This window comes from Anopheles maculipalpis, chromosome 3RL, assembly GCF_943734695.1.
Source record: "Anopheles maculipalpis chromosome 3RL, idAnoMacuDA_375_x, whole genome shotgun sequence".
Lineage (NCBI taxonomy): Eukaryota > Metazoa > Arthropoda > Insecta > Diptera > Culicidae > Anopheles > Anopheles maculipalpis.
Genome location: NC_064872.1, coordinates 68,413,744 through 68,422,904, shown reverse-complemented (window position 1 = coordinate 68,422,904; position 9,161 = coordinate 68,413,744). Strand labels below are relative to the sequence as shown.

General features: G+C 46.0%; 3 protein-coding genes across 3 annotated transcripts in view; 2 read left to right on the top strand and 1 right to left on the bottom strand.

Annotated features, from left to right (window-relative positions):
- The window catches only part of LOC126563419 (40S ribosomal protein S27), a 262,225-nt gene that overhangs the window by 64,307 nt on the left and 188,757 nt on the right, over positions 1-9,161 (bottom strand). The gene's annotated exons all lie outside the window — the stretch shown is intronic.
- Positions 1-9,161, top strand: part of LOC126562579 (nuclear migration protein nudC) — a 170,565-nt gene that overhangs the window by 77,977 nt on the left and 83,427 nt on the right. The window lies entirely within an intron of this gene.
- LOC126560916 (cadherin-89D-like) overlaps positions 1-9,161 on the top strand; it is a 199,950-nt gene that overhangs the window by 176,152 nt on the left and 14,637 nt on the right. The window lies entirely within an intron of this gene.

Genomic DNA, 9,161 nt, shown 5'->3' with positions numbered 1-9,161 from the left:
AATGACGGACTCATTAGGAGGGCTCCCGAGGTAAGGGAAAGTAGTGAGCCGGTGGTGAAAATTGCTAAATTATGCATCTGCCCGTGAGTGTGTAGTGTGCATCCCCGAAGTGTATAGCTGACGGACGGACGGGGTGATCTCTAATGCACTTTAGCTGCTACTGACCGTTATATCTTAATCTACGCCACGCTGCTTCGAAGCGAAGACGCGGTACGAGTTTGAAGTAAAATTTTCCTACCGATCACGTCATAATACGCATTATAAACGGCGATTGCTTGCAGTAAATTAGTTCGATTTGATTTCTAGTGAATCCTAATTTGGGCCCATGTTGGAAATTAATTACTGCCACTGTTTGGCTGTCTGTTTTGTGGTGGAGATCTTCAGACATCTTGAACCTCGTTTTCCATACAATGTGGAATCTTTGTAATTTATGGGACATTCATTCAGGTATATTTGTTTAACCCAAAATCCATATTTCCTAGTTCGCTGTGCTGCTGCTGATACGATCAGCAAAATAAGATATTACCAAAAAAGAAACCACGCAACCACTCCAAGGTAAGACACCCACGAAAGCTAACCTTCAACTCAACTATCAGAACCATCTCAATCAATAAACCTTCTGTTTGGAATTGTTTTCCTGAAAAACATCCCCAGCTCGATAGTAGTCGAAACACGCACACGCATCATGTTCATTCCCGTGGGTGGCAAGGGTAAGCACACACACACACACACTCACAGATGAACCGTGACTGATACGGTGTACTTCCAACAGCCCAGCCACAAGTACACCGGGGGCCGGTTGGACCATACGAAACCAGCCCAGCAAGACCACCCCGCAGATCGGGCGATCACTTATGCTCCGAACCGAACGTCAATTTAATGCTCATTGGTGATGATCGTGTGTGTGATTCTCCAATTTCCACGAGATCACTCTTTCTCCCGCGGTGTGGGGTTCAATCATACCGGCGATCTTACCAGCGATGCCCTGGGCGAGAAATTGCAAACGGGAGGCTAGCTCATATTTCACTGCCATACAGCCGACCGAATGGTAATTTAAATTAATAAGCAAAATCTTCTTCGCTTCCTTCTTCGAGTCCGTTTGAACCATTCCCATTCCGGATAGTGTGCCCCGGTGATGAGGGAAAATGGTAATCCCAACTCCTACCTCGTGACACTTACTTGCGTACTTACTTACGGTTTTACGGCTGAAGTACACGCTGGTGTGGCCGGACGTTTAACGCGAACAAGCAAGTCCCGCACCAGGGTACGGTCGGGTGCGAATCAAGCGTGCGATTAATTGAAATGACAAATAAAGCGCGATAAAGTGAAATTACATACCAGCGCATAAACTGCACCCGGAGGCGCGCCGGTCACTCGGCACGGTTTGCCGACGGACGTAGACGGACCTGGGATATGTATGTGGCAACAAGATGCTGTTGTAATGAGTCGGCTAAACGGGACAGAAGGAAAAATGCTTTAATCTCTGCCCGACGTGTCAGGTTGGGTAGTTGTTGGTGGGACTCAGTACGCTAGCCGTTGATGGCCGTGTAGTTTGACAGGTTTGGGGTTTATAATCAGGAGCAAACCTGTCAAATGATCATATTACAAGGCGTAGTTGCAGCCCGCACCAGCTACCGTTTTGCCGAACAGGAACGATTATGAACATTGATATGATATCATGCAGCCTGCGCAGGGTGCACTTATTAAACGGACAGGCATGCGCAGCAGGAATGCATAGTTTAATTAGCCGACCAAAACAAAAACAAAAAGGAATCGTTTCTCATTTAACCTGTCTGGTCGACAATTATGCGAATTGTGAACGAGAGAAAGTGTTGACGACGTACGATCACCGTACGTCGCCAAATATTATTTTCACCGTCGCGTCGAACGAAGCAATGATGTCACTAGTATCTGTGGCATATGATCTGCTCCGGAAGTTACGTGCAACTTCAGCTTGATCTATACAATATCATTCCTAATCATTTCCACACCGCTGCAAGCGGACAAGCATGACACTCTTGGTATGTGTTTCTAGCACGTAGCATGATCTGTTGAAAGGGTTATTTAGAAGAGGAAAAAATGTCGCCTTGTGCCGGTACTTCTGTGCCAGTATCGCCTTCCTATCATCGATCAAAAGGGCACACACAAAGACGGTAGATGGCATTCCGAAAGCAATCAATTTCCTTGCCAACTTCGCATCGGAATTCTGCTCCGCATCGGTCGTGAGAGTTTCACCATCACGCTTCTTGTTCGACTTTACCAGCTTACCACACGCTATTCCATCCTGTCCACCGGTCGTCGATAATATTAATAATTCATATAATTACCCCCAAAGACACGCTAATGACGCAACAACAGCAACAAGCGACATAAAGGCGTTCAAGAGAGGAAAAAAAAAACGGCGCAATATTCTGTCATCGCATCGGACCATTTGCGGTCCTTGTGCTGGGTGGAATTCGTAGACAACGGATTTTGTTCCGCCCGGTAATCTTGGTATGATTATATAGAACTCGATCTCGGGACACAACTCTCAAGCCCTAGTCAGGCTTGTGGTAATCTGCAACGAGCAGAGCTGCGATCGTTGTATTATCAACTACCCGCACTAAGTAGTGTACAAAATGGGCTGAAATCAATTATGAGTGCTCCATTTTTGGAAGGTACCAATTGGCCTTTTTTTTTGCAAAGGGTGCAACACGACCGTTTCGCACCAAATCGGCAGAGAGGACTCAACTCCCAGTGCCGCGTGCCTTTCAGAATTTGGTGTCCTCTTGGTAAGTGATTTTTTCTAGTCAGTTTATGGCACACACTGGCGAGGCCCAAAATATATACCGTTCACTGGGGCCATTAAACCATTAAAGTGATTAATTTACTGCCCTCGATCTCGGAATCGCGCGATCACTTTTCAATCTATTTTCAAAATTATGATCCTCGGTTCGATTGGTGCGCCTTGCTGATCCGGGCTTGGAGGTCGTAGCGGGATCGCTGGAATGCGCCCATTAGCTTCACCCAGACGTTGTGTATCTGCAACGTATGCAACCAGATAAGTGATTTTTCCCCCATTCGTCAATCAAGTGTTCGTCACAGATCGGGATCACTTTGATCGACGGTTATCGGTGACGGAGAGACACGTGCCCTTTGGGGGAGATACCATAATTCGTGCTGTCCATATCAATAGACAAGCGGGTCCGCATTTTGTGCTGCAAACCGGAAGGCGAAATCAATAAATCTTCCTACCCTCGCTTGTTCGTAGCCTGGACTGGACGCACCTTCAACATGTGCAGTAAAATGTATGCACTCCAACCGTCAACCGAACCCAGCCTTTCGATTTCAATTTATTGATTTATATGCTCCGAACGGCAGAACGTGTTAGGAATCGATTGAGCACATGCACAATGTGTGAGCCTGTGAAGCAAAAAAACTTAAGCTTTTTAGCGATAAATAATAACCCGTTTAGAGTTTTTGATCAGATAATCGAATGATCTTTTATCAGATTTCAAAAAGAGAGTGAGAGAGGGAAAACTCATTTCGTCGCGAGACTAGTTTATTTTTAATTAATTTTACCATCACCTTTTAAAGGTAGCTTATCTCATAAAAAAATAAATTACTCTTACGGTAATTTCAGACTCCTCACCTTTCGTTCTACATTGCCCGCTAGCCTTGCGAGCCGATGCGGCCAAACTGAACCGATCGATAAGCGTGAGAAACAACGTGTAAAATAACTTCCCATTTGGCCCTATAAGGACACCAGTCCATCTGTGTGCTGTGTGCGTTTGATTTTCCAATTTGTTCATGAACGAATTGCCATACTTGTCGGCCCGGTGTGTAGTTGTAGGGCGGAGATTGTATTTTTTTGTGGGTAGGAAGGACCGAAGAATGTGACATAAATCATCACCCGATTTGGCGTGTTTGAATGATTAATGTTTCAAGCTGAACAACCGTTTCGGAGCAGCCTTTGTAAGTCGCTTGTGCCGCTGATCTTATCAGCAATTACGCTCGACACATGTCATAAAGTTTGCGCATTCGCAAAATCAATTCACTGATGCGCTCGTGCCTTATCAAAGGAAGGCTTTTTTATATGATTAGGCGCCAATAGTTTTGTGGCGTATTATGATTTAATATTATTAGTAAGTGGATTTCTTTAAGGGAAGAATGTACTTTGTTGGGTAATGATATTTGAAACTTCCATGCAGCTGTTCAGTTGTTTATTATTCTCGTGCTGTTCCACTGTAATGTATGTCAAGTTCCTCAAACTGCACAAATATTTGAGCTTTCGCTATCAACAACTTACAGCGAAACGTCAGCAATCGTTAGCCTCTGCTAGCGTAGCCGTTAAAGCCAAGGGTTATCGCCAACGGTTCTCGAGTGTATGTTTGCATTCTACTCAGTAGCAAAACTGTTGTTCAGTTTTTTTTTTAGTACTACCAGCAACCCTGTAACTTTATTGAACCGTTTACGTCGTCCATTAAACCACGGCTATACACATTCCCGATCACAATTCGCATACAAATCCCCATTTAGTTCCCTGGAAGCGTTATGCAACGAAATTCAATTGAAATCCATCCAAATGCTCGCCTATCTTCATCACCATCGCTATGTGTTTGGGATTAAGATTTGTTTTTGCCATTCATTCGTGTAAAACAGAGTACCGCACTCGGCCCCTACGCGCGGCTAATTTATGCAATTGTGCATTTTTGCACGACCTGCCAAACGACCCGTCAAACAGGTGATCTGTCAAAGTTTAATAAGCCTTCGTCTGTGGCCCGGCTCGGCAGGCATCGACACCCACAGCACACAAGACAGTTGCGTGTAGCTTGGTACCCGTCGTGTTTCATTGACAGTAGAATAATTGCATTTGTCCGTAATAATGAGCGTTTGCGGCAGGTCCCTTCCATCGCTCGAGAGCTTACCGTTTTCGACCGGACCGAACGATCACCTGCGTTCGGCGAACGGATTTACGATGGGTTAACGAAGCGACTGTACCACACCTCTTCACGCACGTTTCTGCATCAGCTCTCTGCAAGGCTCTTTAGCAGTGTTTATCTTCTCCCCGGACGCTCTGCGATGGCTCTCTTCAGTGCTTCCTCGGGACGGTTTCGAGTTTGACCTATTGGTAGAGAAGGGACCGTTGGAGACACACGGACAGAGCCAGACAAATAGACTGTTGCAACATTGCAATCGTTACAAGATGCTTCCTAATTGACTGATCAAACAGATGTAAATGAATGGTAAAAAAGAGCGAGCTAAATGCAGCTCGCCGTACCCCTTCTAGTAAACGCTCTTAATTGCTAATCCGAAGATGGCCGCTATAGAAAGAGGTCAAGTAAAGGAAGTTACTAGTGCACTTTTCCTTATTTGTAAAGGTACAACGAATGTGGGTTTTGTTTGCAGATTAAATTGGGGCAATGATTCATTTACACTAATCGATCGCAAGTAGTAGTAGCTTGGCAGTACTCAACCTACTGTAAGTAGTACAATTTCTATCCATTGTTTTTAACCATCTTCAGGGCACTTAAACTACAGTGTTTGCTTTTTAGTTTATGCGCACTGCGGCCACTACAAGCCACTGCGCACATCAAACAGATCCAACTGACCAGGCACATTTGAAGTTACAAACCCTTCCTCCAGATCGATCGATGGCTAAAGTACAATAACTGTTTGACAGGGCAAGAATCAGTGTAACAAAAATGTAATGCCCCTGTCCATCGTCATCGCCATCGTCATCGTTGTTGTTTGACCATAAAAAGCAAACGCATTCACCGCAGTCGAAGGTGTCACTTTTCCGGTTTGGCCACTTTTTTTTGTTCCACCCCATCTCTTTCTCTCTCTCTCTGTCTCGGTCTCTACTTCTTCCAGACAGATCTCAGATCTTCTTCCCGTCCCTTAAATCTGCGGGAAACCTTCCGCAACAAACCGGGAGGTTGATTCATCCATTCATCAGCACGATTCCCATTCACGCAGATGCACTGCCGATGCTCGTTGTTCCTTGTGACGGCTTTCTTGCGGTTTCTTCCCTTCGACCGTGTGCATGATGTATTTGCTTCAATATTTCCCATCTCTCTTCTAACCGCGTTCCACTCCCCGATTGGTATTTTCGTTAACAATCGACTGGCGATGTTTACCAACCCCGGGCCGGGAAGACCTAACAGAAAGCGCAACGCTGCGAGAAAGATGCACTTTAAGTAGAAATTTTTGTTTTGCTTCCAGAAGAACCACTCACCGTCTTTTCGATTATCGGTCCCGGTAGTGAAGGTTAGAAGCAGTTCAAGGGAGGCTGAGGATGTGTCTAGGGATTTAAGTCCCATGGTCACTAAGCACACATGGTCACGGACCAATCGTAAAGCCCTTACTGTGGGTGATGCACACTTTCCACACGCACTTGCACTTAGCTTTTATCGGGTAATGCAAACAACGCGCAGTGGAAGTAAGTGTATCTTTAGATGCTTTTTATTTATTGACTTTATTTACAGCGTGCCGTATACGAAGTTCATCGAGACAATCTCGCCTCTTCACAGGGTTCGCGATCAATCGCACAAGTACGCTCTGTTTGACAAGAAACGCACACTATTTTGACATAATTCCTGTCCTTAAAATCACAATAGTGCGTAGCGCCAGCGTTCTTCCACTCCAGCTGTTGCTTTGTTTCGCTAGACGCTTTAGACATTGACCTCCATCTATAAGTTGCACGATGGGAGATATCTCTCGCCCGCACCTAACAACATTATTTACGAGAGCTGGAGGTAGCTCGAGTCGGTAGACGGGCACAACTGCACTGCACAAACCCCCACACGAATGAGGGGGGGGGGGGGAGGAGGAGGTAATCTTAATGGTCGCAGCTGATGACAGCAACAAATGTCGCATGCTCGCTTGGCATAAACGTGGTATGCGAGTATGCGCCAAAACCTGGGCCCAAAAATATGTCTCGTCTAGCGAGCCAGGGTTTGATTCTGACTTCCACTGCTACCACAATAGCTGTTGTCGCACAAACGCGATGACACAACGGACTAGCTGCAGCCACTAAGCGTTTAACCTCAGCCAACAATCGCGCGGTTCAATAATCGCGATCGTACCGGGCTCCCGGCTACCTAGATCATTTTGCTCTATTTTGTGCCGCAGTCGAGGGATCAGATTTTCTTTTTTTTTTTGCTCATGATGCTCCCTTTTTATCGTAAATCTTCCGTTTTCTTCCACCATCTCGAACTGACTGTCACCAGACAAATTTGTTAAACAGATCCAGATTTGTTTTTTTTTGTTACTTGTTTGATTTGCTATTTTGCGAACGCCGTCTTTAGCAGACTGCTGGTTAGCATGTGCTTGATTTGTTTGCCCAATAAAAAGAGGGGGCTCCACACCACAAACAGTCTCCCGGTCCCACAAGCCGCGGACAGATAGGACAGTGCGAACAGATCACATGGGTGTTGTGGAATCAAGTGGATCAAAAACCATCGTAAAAACCTCTTCCTAAACAAAAAAAAACACACACGCACATACGCGCACTCCAAAGAAGATCGCGCCGCGGTCCGATGTTACCCTGGAGTGTCATGTGTACATGTGTTTCCAATATGTGTTCCCAAGACGCTTGCTACGGCCGAGAATAAATAGCACTAGAGCACGCTTCAATGAATTTGCTACCGGAATGCTACGATTGCCGCCCGGTTGCATAAAATCCACGCCGTGTGCGCTGCTGCCAAAAGAAAGGAAACCGATGATCGATCATATGCGCACGGTGCGCGCATCTCGCACCGCGAGAGGCAGTATGCGTAGAGAGGTTTTCACCAATAAAATGTTGTTAATGGAGATTCCGTGAATGGGAGCAGCTTTATAGCTCACAGTTAAGCTCTCAATTAGCTTAGGAAATTAGCAAATGGAAGCGTGAATGGTGATTTTTGCTTGTCCAACTATATGAAAAATATTCCTACCATAATGTTTGAATAAGGTTTCTAAAAAAGCCAACATTTCTTCACAGAGATGCATTCTCTTAAACAGCAACACATGCAAGAGATCAGGAAGCAAAAGCAAACTACGGCGCAACATAAATCGTCCACAGCCAAGCAGCGATCACTTAAAGTTCCCGGTACCCTCATGCAACCAAACCACTTCATCATGAGAGATCCCACACCACGGCCGGGACACACAAACACACCGTACACCAGACGGCGCAGGACAAGTTGTACGACAGTTGACCGAAATTAATTTGGGTGTCTAATTGGCGGTGCCAATTTTCGCTGTCAGCAGTGCATGTATCTTCTACCGCCCGGTATGTGTTGCGGCCCCGGGAAGATGTGCGTCTTGAACATGAGTGAGTGTGTGGGTCCATCCCTCCCGTTCATTACCCTGTTGAGGAATGGCCTGTGGCGAATTCATGGCGTTCCGTCACCAAAAAGAGAGACCAAAGTCCTCGAAAAACACTGCCCGTTGGAGCACGTGGGAATCGTGGGCAAAATTTGTTACACCGTTGGAGAATACTTACGCCGCTTCTTCAGTGAGTAATACTGCTTTTCTACCTATGACGTAAGAACTTTGGGGATGGTAGTTTTTTGGGGAGGCTTCTTTGCTTCTTCTGAGAGATTATCGGACGCGTGCACTGTATCACTGTATCGTTGCGAGCCTTGTGACTTTGCGCTCGTATCAGTGCCGGGCCCGTATGCCATAAAATATCATTCTACTTCTCCATCACACACTGGCAGTCGTGCAATGCCGACCGATTGCACCGTACTACCGGTTCCCCGTGTTAGGCGGCGAGACACTAACAGCAAGAGCACAAGAAAAATACAACCAATCACTCAATCTGTAACAGCGCACACCTTTATCCTAAATTCGTTATCAATCCGGCAGATACTACCGATCCGTACGCGATATTGAGACGTAAAGAGACTTGGAACACCACTGCACACAATGTTTCCCACGTTAAGCTGCGCGGATAAGCACTCGGATTCAAATGCAAACACCTTAAACGAAACTGTTAAAGGACACTAAACACACGGGGGGACCTTTCTTCACGGTAGAAATTAATCTACTATCTCGCTACCGGACCAAACCGACCGACACACTTCCGGGGACACACACCGTTCTCGTGTGTGTCTGCGTGTGTGTTTGTATACGCACTCGTCTAAGCGCACGCAACCGACAACCTGCTCGTGATGTTGATAGCGGCGGAATGAGAT